This window comes from Puma concolor, chromosome A2 (genome assembly GCF_028749965.1).
Source record: "Puma concolor isolate L17-30 chromosome A2, mPumCon1.1.hap2, whole genome shotgun sequence".
In the NCBI taxonomy this organism is placed as follows: domain Eukaryota; kingdom Metazoa; phylum Chordata; class Mammalia; order Carnivora; family Felidae; genus Puma; species Puma concolor.
In genome coordinates this window covers 78,046,723-78,067,007 of record NC_141668.1, presented here as the reverse complement: position 1 = coordinate 78,067,007, position 20,285 = coordinate 78,046,723, and the positions used below count along the sequence as shown (strand labels likewise).

The 20,285-nt window shown below is 38.6% G+C and overlaps 1 protein-coding gene and 1 pseudogene across 6 annotated transcripts in view; one reads left to right on the top strand and one right to left on the bottom strand.

Moving 5' to 3' along the window:
- LOC147583279 (uncharacterized) overlaps window positions 1–20,285 on the top strand; it is a 401,534-nt gene that overhangs the window by 196,991 nt on the left and 184,258 nt on the right. The window lies entirely within an intron of this gene.
- On the bottom strand, window positions 16,687–17,048 carry LOC112866917 (large ribosomal subunit protein eL33 pseudogene; annotated as a pseudogene).

The following is a 20,285-nucleotide window of genomic DNA, read 5'->3' as shown; positions in this document are numbered from 1 at the left end:
AATGGAAAGATATCAGATTTTTTTTTTATGCTGGAATACTATTCCATTGTAGATCTATACCACATCTTTATCCATTCATTTATTAGTGGACATTTGGGCTGCTTCCATAATTTGGCTATTATAAATAATGATGCAATAAACATAGGAGTGAATATATCTTTTCAAATTAGTGTTTTTGTATTCTTTGGGTAAATACCCAGTAGTGGAATTATTGGATCATATGGTAATTCTTTTTTTAATATTTCTTAGGAGACTTCATACTCTTTTCCACAGTGGCTGCACCAGTTTGCATTCCCACCAGAAGTGCATGAAAGTTCCTTTTTCTCCACAACCTGCCAACACGTTGTTTCTCGTGTTTTTTATTTTAGCCATTCTGACAGGTGTGAGATGATGTCTCATTGTGGTTGCAATTTTCATTTCCTTGAAGATGAGTGATGTTGAGCATATTTTCATGTTGGCCATCTGTATGTCTTCTTTGGAGAAATGTCTGTTTATGTCTTCTTCCCACTATTTAATTGGGTTATTATTATTATTTTTTTTTGGTAGTGAGTTCTATGAATTCTTTATGTATTTGGGATACTAACCCTTTATGGGATATATCATTTGAAATATCTTTTCCCATTCATTTGGTTGTCTTTCAGTTTTTTGATTACTTCCTTTGCCGTGCAGAAACTTTTTGTTGTGATGCAGTCCTAATAGTTTACTTTTGCTTTTGTTTCCCTTGCCTCAGGTCACATATCAAGAAAAATGTCAGTATGGTGGCAGAGACACTACTGCCTGTGGTCTCTTCTAGGACTTTTATGGTTTCCAGTCTCATATTTAATGCATCTTGAATTTATTTTTGTATATGGTGTGAGGAAGTGATGTATCCAGTTTCATTCTTTTGCATGTAGCTGTCTGGTTTTTCTTTTTTTTTTTTTTTTTTTTTTTTCTTTTTTTTTTAAACGTTTTTTATTTATTGTTGGGACAGAGAGAGACAGAGCATGAACGGGGGAGGGGCAGAGAGAGAGGGAGACACAGAATCGGAAACAGGCTCCGAGCCATCAGCCCAGAGCCTGGCGCGGGGCTCGAACTCACGGACCGCGAGATTGTGACCTGGCTGAAGTCGGACGCTTAACCGACTGCGCCACCCAGGCGCCCCTGGTTTTTCTAACACCATTTGTTGAAGAGACTATTTTTTTTCTTATTGCATATTCTTGCCTCCTTTGTTGAAGAGTAATTGACAATGTGATCATGGGTTTATTTATGGGTTTTCTATTCTCTTCTTTTAGTCTATATGTCTATTCTTTTGTTCATACCATACTGTTATGATTACTACAGGTTTCTATTATATCTTAAAATATGGGATTGTTATACCTCCAGTTTTTGTTCTTGTTCAAGACCATTTTGGCTCTTTGGGGTGTTTCATGTTTCCCTACAAACTTTTGCATTTTTTATTCTAGTTCTGTGAAAAATGCTGTTGATATTTTGATAGAGATTGCATTAAATCTGTAGATTGCATTGGGTAGTATGGACATTTTAGCAATATTTGTTAATTCAGTCCATGTGCATGGAATATCTTTCCATTTGTTTGTGTCATCTTCAATTTCTTTCTTTAGTGTTTTATAGTTTTCAAAGTATAGGTCTTTCACCTGCTTGGTTAAGTTTATTCCTAGGTATTTTACTATTTTAGGTGCAGTTACAAGTAAGATTTTTTTCTTAATTTCTCTTTCTGCTACTTTATTATTAGTGTATAGAAATGCAATGGGTTTCTGTATATTATTTTGTATCTTGTGACTTTACTGAATTCATTAATCAGTTCTAGTAGTTTTTTGGTAGTTTTTAGTAGTGTCTTAATCTGGTTTTGATATCAGGCTAATGCTGGCCTCATAAAATGAATTTGGAAGCTTTCCTTCTTCTTCTGTTTTTTGGAGTAGTTTGAGAAGAATAGGTATTAACTCTTCTTTTGATGTTTGGTAGAATTCGCCTGTGAGACCATATTTGTTCATTGGGAGTTTTTTGATTATGGATTTAATTTGTTACTAATAATCTGTTCAGATTTTTCTCTTTCTTTCTGACTCAGTTTTGGGAGATTATACTTTCTAGGAATTTATCCATTTCTTCTAGGTTGTCCAATTTGTTGGCATATGATTTTTCATAATGTTCTCTTACAGTCCTTTATATTTCTGTGGTGTCAGTTGTTATTTTTCCTCTTTCATTTCTGATTTTGATTACCCCCCCTTTGATGAATTTGACTAAAACTTTGTCAATTTTGTTGATCTTTTCAAAGAACCACCACCTGGTTTTATTGTCTGTTCTATTGATTTTGTTTGTTTTGCTTTGTTTTCATTTCTATTGTGTTATTTCTGCTCTAATGTTTATTATTTCCTTCCTTCTACTGGATTTTGGTTTTATTTTTTGTTTTTTTCCTAGCTCCTTTAGGTATCAGGTTAGGTTGTTTATATGAGATATTTGTTGCTTCTTGAGGTATACCTGTATTGCTATAAACTTCCCTTTTAGAACTGCTTTTGTTCATTCCAAAGATTTTGGACCATTGTGTTTTCATTTTCATTTGTCTTCATTTATTTTTTTCTTTCTTTTTTGATTTCCTGGTTGACTCATTCATTGTTTAGAAGCATGTTTTTTAACTCTTGTATTTATTTGTGTTCTTTCCAGATTTTTTCTTTTGGCTCACTTCTAGTTTCATAGAGTTCTTGTCAGAAAAGATGCATATCTTTTTGAATTTGTTGAGACTTGTTTTGTGGTCTAATATGTACTCTATTCTGGAGAGTGTTCCAGTGCCCTTGAAAAGGGTGTGTATTCTGCTGTATAAGGATGGGATGTTCTAAGTGTACGTTTTACATCTATCTGGTGCATTGTGTTATTCAAGGCCACTGTTTCTGTCTTGATTTTCTGTTTAGATTTTCTGTTTACATCCACTGATGTAAGTGGGGTGTTAAAGCCCACTATTATTGCATTAGTATAGATTAATTCCTTTATGTTTATTATTAGCTGCTTTGTGTATTTGGGTACTCCCATGTTGTGTCCATAAATATTTACAGTTGTTACATCTTCTTGTTGGATCCTTTATGATTATATAGTGTCCTTTTTTGTCTTTCATTACAATCTGTGTTTTAAAGTATTTTATACAAGTATTGCTATTCTTGTTTTCTTTTCATTTCCTTTTGCATGGTAAATCTTTTTCCATCCTGTTATTTTCAATCTGCATGTGTCTTTAGGTCTGAAATGAATCTCATATATGCAGCATATGGATGGGTCTTGCTTTTTTGAATCCATTCTGTCACCCTGTGTCTTTCGATTAGAGTGTTTAGTCTGTTTACATTCAAAGCAGTTATTGATAGGCATGTATTTATTGCCATTTTGTTACCTATTTCATGGTTGTTTTTGTAGTTCTTCTGTGTTGCTTTCTTCTCTTGCTCACTTCTCATGGTTTGCTGGCTTTCTTTAGTGATGTATTTGGATTCCTTTCTCTTTAATTTTGCAGATCTATTACTGATTTTTGATCTTGGTTACCAGCAGGTTTGTATATAATATCTTCTGCGTATAGCAGTCTATATCAAGATGATGGCCATGTAAGTTTAATTTCATTTTTTTCTCCTCTCTCCCACATGTTTTAGGTATATGGTGTCATACTTTACATCATTCTATTTTTTTAATCCTTTGACTGATATTTGTAGGTATACTTAATTTTACTGCTTTTTTGCTTCCTATTTTTCTTACTACTGTTTATGGTCTTTCCTTTTCACTCAGAGTCCCTTTTAATATTTCTTGTAGGGCTGGTTTAGTAAGGCTTGAATTCCTTTAATTTTGATTTGTCTGGGAAACTCTTTATCTCTCCTTCTATTCTCCATGATAGTTCTGCTGTGTAGAGTTCTTAGTTGCAGGGGTTTTTTCTCTCAGCACTTTGAATATATCATGTCACTCTCATCTTTCTGCAAAATTCTGCCGAAAAATCAGCTGATAGCATTAAGGGATTTCCCTTGTATGTGACTGTTTTCTTTTCTCTTGTTGCTTTTCAAATTCCATCTTTATCACTACTTTTTTGCTATTTTAATTAACTGTGTGTCTTGATGAGGACCTCTTTGAGTTGATTTTGTTGAGGGCTTTCTGTGCTTCCTGGATCCGGATTTCTGTTTCCTTCCTCAGATTCAGGAAGTTCTCAGCTATTATATCTTTGAATATACTTTCTCCCCCCTTTTCTCTCTCTTCTTCTTCTGAGATCCCTATAATGTGAATGTTATTATGCTTGGTGGAGTCACTGAGTTCCTTAAGTCTATTTTAATTTTTCTCTCCTGTTCAGCTTCATTGCTTTCCATGACTGTCTTCCAGGCCACTGACTTGTTGTTCTGCTTCTTCTAGTCTATTATTTATTTCATGTAATATATATATTTTTAAATTCAATTATTGAGTTCTTCATCTCTGGTTGGTTCTTTTTAATGTTTTCTATCTTTGTTGAGGGTTTCACTGAGGTCTTCTACTCGTTCTTTTTTTTTTTTTAATTTTTTTTTCAACGTTTATTTATTTTTGGGACAGAGAGAGACAGAGCATGAACGGGGGAGGGGCAGAGAGAGAGGGAGACACAGAATCGGAAACAGGCTCCAGGCTCTGAGCCATCAGCCCAGAGCCCGACGCGGGGCTCGAACTCACGGACCGCGAGATCGTGACCTGGCTGAAGTCGGATGCTTAACCGACTGCGCCACCCAGGCGCCCCTTCTACTCGTTCTTCAAGTCCAGTGAGTCTCTTTGTGACCATTACTTTAAATTCTCTATCAGGCATATTAATTTGTTCTGTTTTGTTTAGCTCCCTTGCTTTGTCCTCTTCTTTTATTAAAACATTTTTTTAATGTTTTATTTATATTTGAGACAGAGACAGAGCATGAGCAGAGGAGGGGCAGAGAGAGAGGGAGACACAGAATCCGAAGCAAGCTCCAGGCTCTGAGCTGTCAGCACAGAGCCCGACGTGGGGCTTGAACTCACGAACTGTGAGATCGTGACCTGAGCCGAAGTCGGATGCTTAACCGACTGAGCCACCCAGGCACCCCTTCTTCTTTTATTTTAGATATATATATTTTTTGTTTCCTCATTTTGTCTAATTCTCTGTGTCTATTTTCTATGTTATGAAAGGCAGCTCCATCTCCTGTTCTTGAAACTAGTGGCCTTGTGAAGAAGAGATCCTCTAGTGCCCTGTAGTGCTGTGTCCCCTGTTCACCAGAACCTGGTGCCTCTGAGATATCTCCTATGTGTGTTGCATGCACCCTGCTGTTGTGGCTGAACCACTTTTTCTTTCAGTTTGTTCATCTGCAATGGCTCTCTTTGTCTAGTGCAGGGTTTGGTCCCTGTGTTGTTAATGGGCCAATCCGGGACTGCCTTGGACTTGAGTTTGGGTCAGATGAGGCATTTGCCAGAGCTGCAGTTCCAGTGAATTGCAGGGTGCCCTCCCTGTGTGGTCCCCTGAAAAGCTTTTGTTGGTGGGCAGGGCCTGTAGTCAGACCTGACGTGTGTCCCCGGTCCACTGCTGGGGCTGCAGTTGGACTGGTATGTGTGGTTTTCCTCTTCTCTCTCTGGGGCAGGAGTCACTTTGGAATGGTACTGGTCCCTGTAGGGGCTGTTTGCACACTTCCAAGCTTGTGGCATCACTTTGGATGGGTTCTAGCCAATGGTATATTGGATGAGGGCAGGTCTTCAGGAGAAGGCAGAGGCTGGACACATGTTGTTAGCAAGGTTTGCACAGTTGTGGGAGAGGATGTGGGCCTAGCTGGAGTGGGCTGGTCTGCAGGAGAATACGTGGGCAGAGTGTGCTGTTAGCAAGTTAGGTAGCGAGTATTGGCATTGTCCTGGTTCAGCAGGTGTCTATGCATCTAGGCTGGAAGGTGGGAGAGGGAAATGGTGCCCACCAGCTCTTTTGTTCCTGGAGAAGTTTCCCAGTGATCTCTGCTCCTCCAGCATAGACTCTGAGATTAGTAAACAAATCTCCTTTTGGTGTACCCCATGGGTTTTCCAGACTGCTGCTTCCGTGCTGTGTATCAGTGGGGCTGTTTGTTGTGCTGTCTCTTTAAGGGCAAGAACTCAGTTTCCTATCACCCTCCTGGCTTTCCCAAAGCCAAGCCTGCTGATTTATAAGGTTCCCGGTGTTAAGACCTGCTGATTATAAGAACTCCTGAAATTATGCCCCGCTGGGTTTCAAAACCAAATGTTATGGGGATTCCCCATGCCTTGGGTACCTGGTGTTAAGGTTTAGTTCTTTTCCTTCTTGGCTTCTGTGTTGTTCCATCCTGTGGACAGTCCCACAGGGCCCTTTAGGTCCCGACCATGCCTCCATCTTTCCTACCCTCTTGGATGTGGCCTCTTCTCTACATTTAGCTGTGGAGAGTCTGTTCTGCCCATCTTTGGGCTGTTTTCTGGCTTATTTGCATGGATGTGGGTGTTATCTAGTTGTATCCATGAGACAAGATGAGCTTAGGGTCCTCCTACTCCACCATCTTCCCCTAAGATGCGTTTCTTCATTTTTAAAAAAAGTATTCCACATTTTCTTTCCTGCCTGTAGTACAAAAAATGGAGCATCTAGACTTGTGGGGCCAAGAGCTGAATTTTATTACTGATAGTTTTTGGTAACTTGAGAGGGACCTTTAGACCTTAAATAGTATTTAGAAAGGCTTTACGTTTGCCACCCATCCCCACTTCCCTATCATGCATTCAAATCCTTATTTCAGTAAAGGAAAAAACAGCTTTTGTCTGAGCTTTTATGATGGAGTAGAGGAATGCAAATCCTATAATTAAGAACTCAGTCTTCATTATTAGCCTGCAAATCATACAATAAAATAAACCTGGCAGACATGGCCAACTGTTCATACTCAATTAATTTGGAAATATATTATTCATCTGTTGTGGCCTTCTATTGCAGCTGACAGTTTTGCTTCTCTTCAGCTCTATTAAGGGTTTCTGGCAAGTAGCATTGCCAAAGGGGTTGAAAACCTGAACACAAAGCAATTGGTGTAAATCCAGAGGAGAGGTGAACCGTGTAACCACCTATAGCTTTCTTCTTGAATTGCCTCCTTCATTTCCATGAGAGCTGAAAACGTCTACTGGGTTGGTATAAAAAACTTTTTACATTGTGCTTTCAGGAAATGATACCAGGTCATAAGGTTTTTTGACCAAATCATGGTCACAGAGCTTCAGTGAAAGACACATCCACATAATTCCCAAATGGAAGATAAACTTGTGTTATGACTTGCCACGTGGTCTCTTCATCTCATTCACTGTCATTCTTCCAGGATCAGGGGCAATTGTGCTCTCCATGGACCTGGAAACCTTTCCTTTTCTTGATATCAAAAGGGGGGGGGGCGGAATCTGAGTTTAATTTGTGTGTTTTTACCTAGTTTAAACATTAATTTGGATGGTGTCTTTCTTTTTTTTTAAGTATAAAATGTGGGGTTTTTTTCCTTAAAAATAACACTTGTGTGGCCTTTCACAGTTTGCGATATCAGAACCTCTTTCTTTTCCTTAAAAAGTATCTGGAATTCTATAGGTTACTGGGCTTCCTAAAGGTGATCGATAAAATACATGCAGACAGTTTCCTTCAGAACAATTATCACCCATTAAAACAGACAATTTTGTAATGATATTAATTCAGCAGACTTGTTTTGTGTGTGTATGTGAGGAAAAAATAATTTTTAATACCCTAAATCTGTGTTTTTGGGGGAGGGGGTTAGGGTGAATGGTGACAGTTGGTGTTTGAGTGTGTGTGTGTGTGTGTGTGTGTGTGTGTACCCGGGAACAGTAGACAGTTTTGGGGATGGCATGGAATAAAGGAAGGAACAGACGTTTTAGAATAAGAAAGAGTGGATCTGTGAGGTGAAATCCGTCAGACATTTATCAAATGCTTTAAAAGTCAGCCTTCCTTTTTTGGAACCCCTACCTTATACACTTTATTGTCCTCAGTCATCAATCATTTCTCAATTCAAATGCTAATCACTTTCCAAATAGACCCTCTCCAGAAGAGCTGCCTATCTGTACTCTGCTGCCATCATGCTTATCAGAAGATTCAAGGTTCTGTTTCACAGGACAGGCAAATACAAGATACATTAATGTAGCAGCATTAAATGTAGTTTCCATTCCTAAAACCTCTAGAAGGAAATTGAAGGGATATGGGGCACATTGCTTGCTTTGTTAATATGATTTTACATTGTGCCTGTCACATTGCAAGAACTCAGTAGTTTGTATCTTAAACAAATGAGTATGTAAACAAACACGAATGTGGGCTCCATTAGAAATGCTGCAGTGGTTACCAAGAACCAGTAGAACCAAAAGATGCTTTTACTGGTCACTTAAGCCATTCCTTTCTTTTAATGAAATTACATATAATTTACTTCAGGTACAATATGAAAAGAAAATTTTATAGTTGTTCAGCTGAGTTATTCATCCTGAACAGGACAACTTAGCCCCAAACTAATGCTGTGTCTCTCTCCCCAGTAATAGGCCTGTGTCAAGTTAGATGAGCTTTGGATTGCTCTACTTCAAGACAATGGATTAAGCAGTTACCCAGGTTAGATGCTGAGATGCCGCACAGATCTGCTGGACAGATATCAACTTAGTATCAGGGTCAGAGGAGATGTGAGAGTAAGAGCCACATCCTGACAGTCTGAGTGCCGGTACAGGTGGGGATAAATGGTATCTCACCTTGTAAATTCTATCTTGTTATCGTTATATCTTTATATAAAGTGCTATCTTTATATCTCTCTTCTGGGGAGTTTCTCTCCCCTCAGGTGGGTCTCTTCATCATTGTTTTCAAAGCTAACACCTTCCACTCCTTTGTAGCGGTTGGTAGGCATTTAGGTTGGCTAACTTTCTGACCTATTACTTCTTCTAGGTAGAAGAGCTTGGTAAAGAGTTGACTAGGCAGAATAAGAGATTGGGGTTTTGAAAGGTCTGCCCCATCAATTTACCAAATCAATTCCAGCTCCTTACCTTGCAGAACCTCAGGTTTGTTGCCACCTCAGAGGAAGGGGTACTAGCATGTAGTGCTTAAATTCACAGACTCATTTTGCTTCACTTTGGATCTTGGGGCCATCACCTTTTGGCTATCACTCGAATCTTCTGTGCCTCAGTTTCTCCATTTTATAAAATGGGGTTAGTAATAGTAGTGACATTAGTGGATAATTGTATTAGATAAGTCAATGGGTATAATGGTCTTAAACAGTCCTTAGTATGTGGTAAGTACTTGAAAAGTGTCAGTTTTTGTTATCCTGTGTCTGTCTCCTGGCAGCATTAGATGGTTCCAACCAAGGAAAATGTGGCTGCTTGTGGCAGCTATGATGACTTCTCTGTGGCACTGTAGATTTCCTAATGAGGTAGTAGAGGATTAGGGCTTAAAGGACTCCCCAGGAGGTGATTGCAAGGGATGGAAACTCTGGTTGACACTTGTCCCTTCTTTCCCATTTTCCCATTTTTCCCATATGGGTGACTGGTAAATTTCTAGGGAAATTAAAAAAAATGGTCAGTGCATTTTGGGTACCTTTATTCTATCTAATCCATTTTTAAGAATGGGTGAAGGTTAGATGATGTCTAATAGGTAGAGGTTTATTTTTCTCACAACGTGGGGACTCTGGAGTATTGGCTATTGGTCCAGTGGCTAAGGGGTGTTATGGCTGTGGCTCTGGAATTCTTGTGGCCTTTTCTTCATATTTGTTAACTTCACTGTCCCCTTCCAAGTGAGCAAACCAAAACTTTCCCAGGCCTACCTCCACCCCCACCATCTCTCCAACAGGCACTTTCTACAAAGGTCTGGTCGGCCAGAACTGGAACAGTTGACAAGCACTAAATGTAATGGTGACTGGGAAAGTGTGGAACAAGGTTGTCAGATTGGATTTAAACAGATCATGATCCATTTCTTGGAACTAGACAGTGACCAGACATTCTCAGGAGTCTGCAACGAAGGTGGTGGCAGTGATTGCCATTGGCCAGGCCATTAGTAATATCTTCTAAATCTGCATCCATATTTACACTCTTGTGTATTTCAGGTAAGCTGTTTTTTTTTTTTTTTAATATATAGGTTATTCACCAAAACAAATTTATAAGTATCTTGTTTTACATTTGAGAAGAATGAGGCAACTAATAAGTGGTGGGGACAGGATTCAAATTCAGGTCATCTGATGTCACGCTGGTGCTCTAACCCACTTTCCCATAGTGATTATATTAGAGCTAGAGGAAAAGTGATTACCTGGCACCTCCTTGAGAAAATGAAACATGATTTGTCAGGCTCATTACTAGAGAGAAGACTCTCTGGAGTCTCCTATTGTGAGAGTCCTAAGTCGAGAATTACTTGTCACAGCAAGTGACCCAGAATTTCTGTGAAGCTCAGCCTTTCTTCTGAGCCCCTAGACACTTTCATATCTGTACCCATTTCAGGAATTCTATCTTGATCTCTTGAATTCTTCTGCCTAGGATTCTTTTTTGTTCTGTCAATTTATGGCAAGTCCCAGTAAAGTATAACTCATGCAGTGTGGATGACCCTGGACATTTCTTGACTTGTGATTACCCTTATATAATGACATCTTTTCAAGAAACACTCACACATAACCAGCGTGCCTCCTTTTGGTGTAGGGAGGTGTTCACAGTTCACCGAGGATGCTGTCGCATATTTTCCACTCCGATTGCACTTACACCTGGTTTGAGGCCTAATTATGCCCATCAGCTCTGGCCTGTATGTCTGGCTGTGCAGCTGCAGGGAGAGTTGGTGCTGTGTTCACTTAAAGGGAACTTAGCAGGATTCTTGCAGAGGAGATCTAGGAGCCCCTTGTTTAGACTAGGGAATGCTAGGGCTTCTTTTTTTTACCATTCCTTTTTAGGCAGTGGGGGGTCTGGGTATACTGCAGCTAAGCGCAATAAAATATGATGCTCTGGTACCTGTCTGTTGACATTGGGGAAGAAGGCACTCTTCCCCTTTATTCCCTCCAATACTGCCTGTTCACAATGGTCCTTCTCCTTTCCAATCTCCATCACAGAAACGGAAAACCTTTTCACATGCCTGTCAAGTTATTAGCACCTCCGTGTAAGAATTATCTGATCTTTTCATAAACTCTCAGAATCTGAGAAAGCTTTAGAGTCCTTGGCACCTCTCTCTAGAGCAGGAGTTAGCAAACTTTTTCTATAAAGGGCCAGAAAATAAATATTTTAGACTTTGCTGGTCATATGATCTCTGTTGCACATACTTAACTCTGCCATTGTAGCATGAAGACAGCCATCTGTAATACACAAATGAATGGGCATGGCTCTGTTCGAATAAAACTTTATTTGTGAACTCAGAAATTTGACTTTCACATAATTTTCACATATCTTAAAATATTCACCTGTAAGCATTTTTTCCCAGCCATTTAAAAATGAAAAAAAACCTCTTCTCATCTCATTAATTATACAGAAAGATTTGGCCTGTGGGATGTAGTTAGTTGAGCCTTCTTCTAGAGCAAATCTGTCTAATAGAATCATCTGTGATGATGGAAATGGCCTATAATATCGAGCACTTGAAATATGGCTAATGCAACTGATGAACTGAATTTTTAATTTTAATTAATTGAATTTGAAATTTAATTTTAAGTAACCGCCTACAACTAGTGGTTGCTGTATGGAACAGATGAAGAACTCTATTGCTTATCTTACAGGTATTAGGGACTTGCAGTTTTTGTATCTTTTAGATCAGAAATTTAAATACCTGGAAGAAGAAGTCTCACTGGCCTAGTTAGGGCAAAATCACAGAGACACTTGGCTTCAGGAACCCCTTTATTGTTTGGGGTCAAAGGGGGATTTCTTGCAGAAGAGAGCCTGACTATACAACGCAACAGGGGTTTGCTACAATTTCCTTAAGTCTTTGCCTTTCAAAAGGAGGTCCCTAATAGAAAAGGAAGGGAATGACTTCAAAATGACATACTCTTGGTAGCAGCAGAGTTGACTTGTATAGCCTGGCATCTGTCAGAGAAGGTAATTGTCATTTTAAAATATACTATATGTGTAGTCAGTCAAGAAGTATTATTAAGTATCTGCTGTGTCCTAAGCACAGGCTAGGTGCCCTCACAAATTGTTTCAGATTTATTTTGCATCTTCTCAAAGTTGTCACATAGAATGCTGTTTTGGAAAGTATTAAAATGAAATCAAATGGCCTCATCATGAAAATAGTATGGATTATCAGAAGGCACTTCAAGACTATGTCATGAATGGGGCGCCTGGGTGGCGCAGTCGGTTAAGCATCCGACTTCAGCCAGGTCACGATCTCGCGGTCCGTGAGTTCGAGCCCCGCGTCAGGCTCTGGGCTGATGGCTCAGAGCCTGGAGCCTGTTTCCGATTCTGTGTCTCCCTCTCTCTCTGCCCCTCCCCTGTTCATGCTCTGTCTCTCTCTGTCCCAAAAATAAATAAATGTTGAAAAAAAATTAAAAAAAAAAGACTATGTCATGAAAAAGCTCAGACTTTAACCTTATATCAACTTCTGAAACTCTGGAAAAGTTTTTTAACTTTCAGAGCTTTGACTCTGCAAAGTAATGTCTTGTTTGCCAGCCTAAGCTGCTAGTCATTCTTACCTTCTCTTTGGGAACCCTCTGGAAGCCTCCTTATTTGTGTGATGTGTGTGAGGAGGTGAGGTTATGCACTCTGAATGAGAAATCAGATAAGGCACCACGGACATTTCCTCTGAGGCTTAAATGATAGGAAGGTACAAGTCAGGATGATTTTGGAGAAGAGATTTCTAGAAACAGCAACTGCAGGGGCTCCAGAGCAGGAATGAACTTCCTTTGTGAAAGGAAGGAAACGTGGCCACAGGAGTTTGGAGTCTCATACAGCAGGAGGATGCTGAGAGGTGGAATTCTAGAGATGGTCTGTGGTCAGATGGTAAACAAGGCACGTTAAACACTCAGCACAGATCTGTTAGGTATCTCATTTTAGCACACAGTGCACAGAAATCACATCACTGACTTGGGAGTCAGGACTGCTCGTTTATGACTAGTTGAAGGTGAAGAATCAGCCAACAAACGTGCATCCAACTGAGCTAGAAAATAGGTTGGCAGTATTATGTCCCCAGTTTCCCTCAAGGTATTGTGGGCCAAGTAGTTCAGAGTGAAATACCTAATGTGGAGCTCAGTGGGGGGGGGGGGGGGGGAAATGTAGTTGTCCAGAAATCTCTAACTATGGATGAGTTGGAGCTCTTCTGGTCTTCTGTTGGGATTAAAAACAAATCTAAAAATTCTGGTAAATTGAAGGGCTCAGACAACTAAGAAGAACTAGCCCATTAAATCATAGAAAATGTAGGGGCGCCTGGGTGGCGCAGTCGGTTAAGCATCCGACTTCAGCCAGGTCACGATCTCGCGGTCCGTGAGTTCGAGCCCCGCGTCAGGCTCTGGGCTGATGGCTCAGAGCCTGGAGCCTGTTTCCGATTCTGTGTCTCCCTCTCTCTCTGCCCCTCCCCCGCTCATGCTCTGTCTCTCTCTGTCCCAAAAATAAAATAAAAGTTGAAAAAAAAATTTTTAAATCCTAGAAAATGTAGAGCTAAGATATCTAACAAGGGAAGCAATTTGCTCTAAACAGAAATCAACAAAAATTCCAAACAACTAGAAGGTAAAACAGCCACAAAACAAATTAGGACCAATTATCAGAGTTATTAAACCTATGGAGCTCAAGAGAAGCTGTATATGCAGTATAATCTGCAGTCTGATTGCTTGACTACTGGAGCCTCCCACAGCAACCAAGGTTTTGAATTACATTTTTAGAGGTGCTGCAACACCAGTATTTTAAACTTCTGTGAATGAAGGATTCTGTGATAGAGATAATTCATTTGCTTCATTAAAAGGTTTGGAAATATACCTGTGAACAGGGAATTTGCAAGGTAGTGTTTTCCATGGTTGACAGTGAAACCATTTTGAGCACACTTAGAATGGTAAAGTGGGGATGGCAATTGTTACTGCAAATGCAGGCAGGATTAACAGTATAGATAGAATGTGATTCATGATCCTCTGCAGAGCAGTCAATGCAGTCGTATTGGCCATCGGTTGGAGGTCTTCGCCCAGCTCTTGAGCATTGGCACAGATGTGGTGTGGTATCACCATCAAATGTAACTTCCTTTCTTCACTATGGGTATCAAAGTTTCTAGAACTCAAATATTACTGTAGAGAGTAAGGACTTAATGTTATAAAAATATTTTTTTATTTATGAAGATATAAAATTTTCATAGCTACCAATAAAAGTGGCTTAATAGTATATAACACTGAAAAGTGTTCTAATTCCCAGAAAACTTTATCAGGATTTTAAGACCTTCTTATGGTTATTCCAGGAAAGATAAGCTAATAAACACATATTTGCCAACAATGTGGGTTAAATATAAATCATAGAAATTACTAGGTTTTAAGTTGTTCATGAGGTTCTAAGTTAGCTAGTTAACTAGCCAATTTTATGTTTATAAATACAATTATTTTATTTTTAACCATTGAAGAGGCTCCTTGATGACCCTGAGAATATAAAAATGGTGAAGGAAGGGCTTACAAGGGCAGTGAATGCAGATTTGAGGTGTGGGTATGGAGAGAGGTGTGGCATTGTATCTTTTTATTTCAGAAATCTAATTAGAAATAAGAAATAAGCTACTATACTTACATCAAGCACAAATGATGATTGTGCCGAGGAACACTATGTGATTTTATTCTCTTTCTAGTGAGACTATTTTACTGTACCTACTTAGCTTTATAATTTCTTGGAAGTTTCAAAATAAAACAAAAAATCCCTGTCTGTGGACAGCCAAGTGGTTGATTCTCACCCATTTTAATCATGTTTCTTCTGATGAAACTATATCTTAATCCTTTGCAGTTGACTCATCTCTGGCTCCTCCCCTTCTTCCCTAGATGGTATAGCTTTGGAGGCCCACTTCTACTGGTGTTTCAATATTGATTAACCTTAATGACTTCATGGCAGACACACTTGGCCTTTTTAACCTGAAGGGGTAAACCCAGATCTCAAATATCTCTGAATCCCAAAGGCAATCCTGGGATAAAAAAAAGTCATTTTCTGCAGTATGGCAAGATGAAGCTCTGAATAGAAATACTTATCCCAATGTTTTAAATTTTTTTCCCATATTTGGCTATATAATAATTCAATTTTAGGAAGTGGTCTTTTCTTATTCACACAATTTTAGGCTCTTTCTTTTAACACCACGAACATAAAGCTAGAAGTAAAGTGTTAAGGTTGAAGATACCCCCTGAGAGATGAATTATGGTTAAAAAAAACTATTCGAGGAAAGTGAAGGTAGTGTGAAGTCCACACATTTATAATCCTCTATTTCCCACCAAAGGAGTATTCCGCCAGGAATATCATGATATAAACGAGGGAAGGAAGGCTCTCCATGGACCACTGAGCAGTTATTGTCTGGTAACCAGTTCATGTCCTATGCTATTCCTGTAATGATTTTTTTGACAAATAGGAACAAGTTTTCTTTTTTGACATTGGAGAAATTTGATGCCCCAAATACTGACTTTTTAATGTAATTGCAATTTTATTTGATGGGATGTCAAGGAAATGGGAGTAATAGTTTTGTATGTCAATTCAGATATATGCCCATTAAAAGACTTGCGGATGCATACACACAAACGTACAAATACTATTTTGGAATGGAATGGAGTGATTCCTATGGTTTTAGATTTTGTCTTTAGAAAGATCATCGATTATTTAAGTTTAGAATGCAGCCCTCCAGGGGACAATGTAATCTGTAAATGGCTGAGATTTTCAGTGATACCTAGTAATTTGTCAAGTGTTCATTTAGCATTAGTGTTTACTAATAATTTTTATAACCTCTGTGTTACTCTGTCTGATCCTTTTGATCGCATTTTTCTTTTCATATTTATACCTTTAAGTATAATTAGTGATTGCTCATCACTTTAAAAGCTATTTAATAGCCTTTAAATATGCATTTTTAAATGTCCTTGGCTGGTTTTAATGTCTGCGTGTATGTGTTTGTGAAATTCTTCCTAAATAACCACCATACAAGAATAAAGCATTTAATACTGACTTAAATACACAAACTGTTCAATTCAAACCTATGTAAATGATCTTGGGTTCAATTATGTTAATTCCATCTGTTTTTATCATCTGCTGTTACGATAATTTATCATTTCTACATGGTATTAAAATGTAAATGAATCAAGAGAGGAAACACATCTGTGGACTGTTAGTTAATAAAACTACGTTGGGCAAGTGAGCTAAGTCATAATAATTAATTAAATTTCACTGCCCATATATGCTTGTAATTGTATATTTAGTGTGCATTTGCATAATCACATAATGGGATCTATATGATTCATGCTTTCCTGGGCATAATGTGGATGCACAAATTATCAGTTCAAAATTAGAGTTGCTTATAAAGGTATCACAGAGACATTTTGGGTTTTTTTCAGGAAATGATGTATAGGAAGTAAATTTAAAAAAAAAAGCTTTTTTGTTTTTGATGTTTATTTTTGAGAGAGAGAGAGAGAGAATGCGAGGGGGGTAGGGGCAGAGAGAGAGGGAGACGCAGAATCTGAAACAGGCTCCAAGCTCTGAGCTGTCAGCACAGAGCCCGACTTGGGACTTGAAGTCACAAACCACGAGATCATGATGTGAGCTGAAGTTGGACGCTTAACTGACTGAGCCACCCGCGTACCCCAAAGCAAACTTTTTAATAAGAGCAGATCTACACATTTATTTATTTACTCTTCAGTAAGTTAAATCCTTGAAGGATACAGCATCACAGGGATTCTGTGGCCAATGTCTTGAGCAGGAAAGTTGCTTCGGAAATTGGCATGAACCATGCCACTGTTTCCATGAGCATGAATTACTTTTCCCCAGATTACTCCAGTTTCATTTGGTTTGCCACTAGGAGTCACTGTGTTGTTCTTTGCTTTGTACACATAAGCACATCTCTTGCCTAGGTAGAATTCGGTTTCATCTAGAGCATAAATACCTTCAATTTTAAGAATAAAATTGCTCCTTCTGGTTCTGGAGGCCCTCTTATAGCCAGCAAAAATGGCCTTGAACCGCAGCCTTCTGGACATATTTGTTGTTTTAAGAGTCTTGTTCCCAGAAGGCCTCCACAGGCTCCAAGATGATGGAAAGAGAAAGGCTAAAAATATACACACACACACAATATGTGTGTGTGTGTATATTTTTAAAATTTTATTTTTGAGAGAGAGAGAGCATGAGAGTGAGCACATACGTGAACAGGGGAGGAGCAGAAAGAGAGAGGGAGACAGAGAATCCAAAGCAGGCTCTTTGCTCTCAGTGCAAAGTGCTATGTAGGGCTCAAACTCATGAACCATGAGATCATGACCTGAGCCGAAGCTCAACTGACTGAGCCACCCAGGTGCTTCCCCCCAATTTTCAAAAATTTTTAATCAAATTAAATTAAATTTAAGTTAAGTTAATCTTTCTTAAAGTTCAGCAAAGTGACTGTTTGAAAAGACATCAGATCTGGCTTACACAGGTTCTGGCTTTGTTCTTTGAAATCCTGCTTTTAAAAGTACACTGGTAGTATATTTTTTATATCAGGGAAGGGTTTACTCTTGAAGAGGTGGTGTGAGCAGGTCAGATTAGGTATTGTTCTGAGCCAGGTTGTATGCCTAGGGCCCCTCACTCATAGTATTTTTGATTGAATCAGATTCCAATCAGTCTAATCCCCAAATTAATTTAATTAAAAAATGAAGTCAAGATAGTGGTCTTAGGACCATATCCTGGGGCAACATTGTGCATACTGGCCTTAAATTCATAGACATATACAACTTCTAGCTAGTGCTGCAGGTGACTGGAGACAATTTTCCGGCATGATATGCTGTAGACAGCAGGCTCTAGACAAAATCTATTTGGGGCACTGTCCATCTTCACCTCCTTAAAACAAAGTCCTCTCCAACTGCCCTCTGTTTATCAGATCAAAATAGCTCACAGCAAGTTTGAATGACAGAGACTTAACTTCTCACGTATACCTGCATATTGAAAAGAACCTTGTAATTTTTAATAAATTTTGAAAATGCCAAACAAACTATTCCCCTGCCTCATGTCCTTTCCTGGCTCTTCAGTGTATCAAGTGCAAATCTAAAGTCCTCAGCACATTTAGCACTGTTTGCCGGCTGTTTCATCATTTGGTCATCTTGGCTTTCTTGTTCTGCCTTCCTTGTCACTCACCAATTATCCTGTTGTGGCTTAAGAATTGGATTGTCAAGGAACCTCAAGTGAACACAAGTTGGGTGCTGCCATATATTTTTTTAAATGGGCAAATGGTGTCAGGGACTGGACTGTTTCAGTCTCATAGTTAGAGTCTTTTCTCACTAATGCCAAACTAAGGAGTAGTCAGTTGGGTGGTTATTCCAGGTACCAGCCAATGGAAGATGCTAAAATGTGATTAGAATAAATTAGAAATATGGAACCAGTTAATTCAGGTATCTAAGTGTAAGTTTTTTCATGGCTGGACAAAAATAAAAAGTGTTTCTCCCTCTGCCAAAGGAGATGATGCCTTGTGTGAAAATAAAAATATAACACAGCATAGGTACTGCACACTGGTTTATCCAGTGAGTGCTTTTTAGTGGGTAGAGCAGATTCAAGTTTCAAGTTGAAGTGACAGGGCAGATTACCAACCCAGAGAACAATCAGACAAGCAGCTGAAATGCAGCTAACTGTAAAAAATATAAAGAAGAAAGAAAGAAAGAAAGAAAGAAAGAAAGAAAGAAAGAAAGAAAAAAGAAAAGAATACAAATTCCTTCAGAGTTTATTAGGAATGAGTGGGTTTGTTTTTTTATTTAAATTTTAAGCTCTTTTGGAAAATATGTGCCCCTGTCAAAAAAAAAAAATCCTTCTCAAAAGTTTAAGAAAAACATGCTTGTAGAACAAAATCTATAGAGAAGATGTTGCGCTGGTAATAAAAGAAATAAACCAAATAAAAAAAAGAAAAAAAAATTAAACATATAGGCCTGATGGGGAAAAAAATGTTTGTAATTCAAAGTAATTTCAAATAAGTTGAAATGCTATGGTATATCAGTGTATTTAACAATTACTTATTTTGAACATAAAGAAGGTATGCAGTTTTGATTAATATAGCATATTTCTCCTTGAATCTGATAAACATTGAATTCTATTTCCTCCTGAGTCTCCTTGTTAATGGGAACAACTCCTCTTCTTCTATTTAACCTTTCTTTTCTAAACTTTTAATTTTGAATTAATTTCAGACTTAACAAAAAAATTACAAAAATAGTGCAAAGAGTTTCTCATGCACTTCATTCAGCTTCTCTGAAAAATACTTCTGACAGTACACCATTGGTGGACTCATGGAATGACTTATTCAGAATAAAGTTATCTCATACAATAGTGTATGTGACCAAGGAAATCATTCACAGCAGAAGTGAGCCAGTGGGCCACAGAATCCTCCAGTCATACATCTACCTTGTCACCCAGAAGAACTTGGCATTGTTGAACTGTGAACTGGCTTACTAAAAACCCAGTATGTCTCCAACTGTGGTATGATACACCATAAGTTGGTGATGCTGTCCTACAAGATGCCATCTGTGCTTTGAATTGGTGGCTAATATCCAGTGCTCCTTCTTCCATAGCCAAATCTCCCATAGTCAAAGAAAGAGGCTTAGGAATGGTTCCTTTCATTATTATAGCTAAGAACTCCTCCCTCCCTCATGATTTTTATCTCATTATAAATCTCATCATTTATCTAATGATTTTTGCTCTCATTCCTACAGCCTTGGGTTTAGATGTTTCAGAGGATTTTGTTACCAGGAAAGTAGGCTACTCTCAAAACTACTGGCGTTGTGGGCAGGGGGGTGGGGTGGTGTAAAGATGGTTTTCTTGAGTTGAATTACAGTTGAGATTAACACCTGGCCATCTAGGGCTCCTCATACCACTGAACCAATATAATAGATAGATAAAGAGGTTACTAACCTGGTTGACATGCCTGATTCCAGTTGACAAAGGAAAATTGGATTGCTCTTGAGATGGGACTTAGAAGATTCATTGGGGACTTTAATAGTGAAAGTTTATGGGAGGTTAGGACAAGCCAATAAAGGGTGGACTACCAAAGGCTTAGCTTCTGCAGAGAATAATGTCTAGGTCACTGTGTCAGGTGGAGAATCTCTACTGCCAAGGTGGTGGCTAAGGTCAATGGGAACATGGAATATGTGTTAGAAGAAGGATGTGTTAAAATATTAATTACCACTCATGATGATCTGTTACTAGAAGGAAGAACAGAAAAGATATGTGTATTATGTATATTACATATAAATACATATTTTACTTAC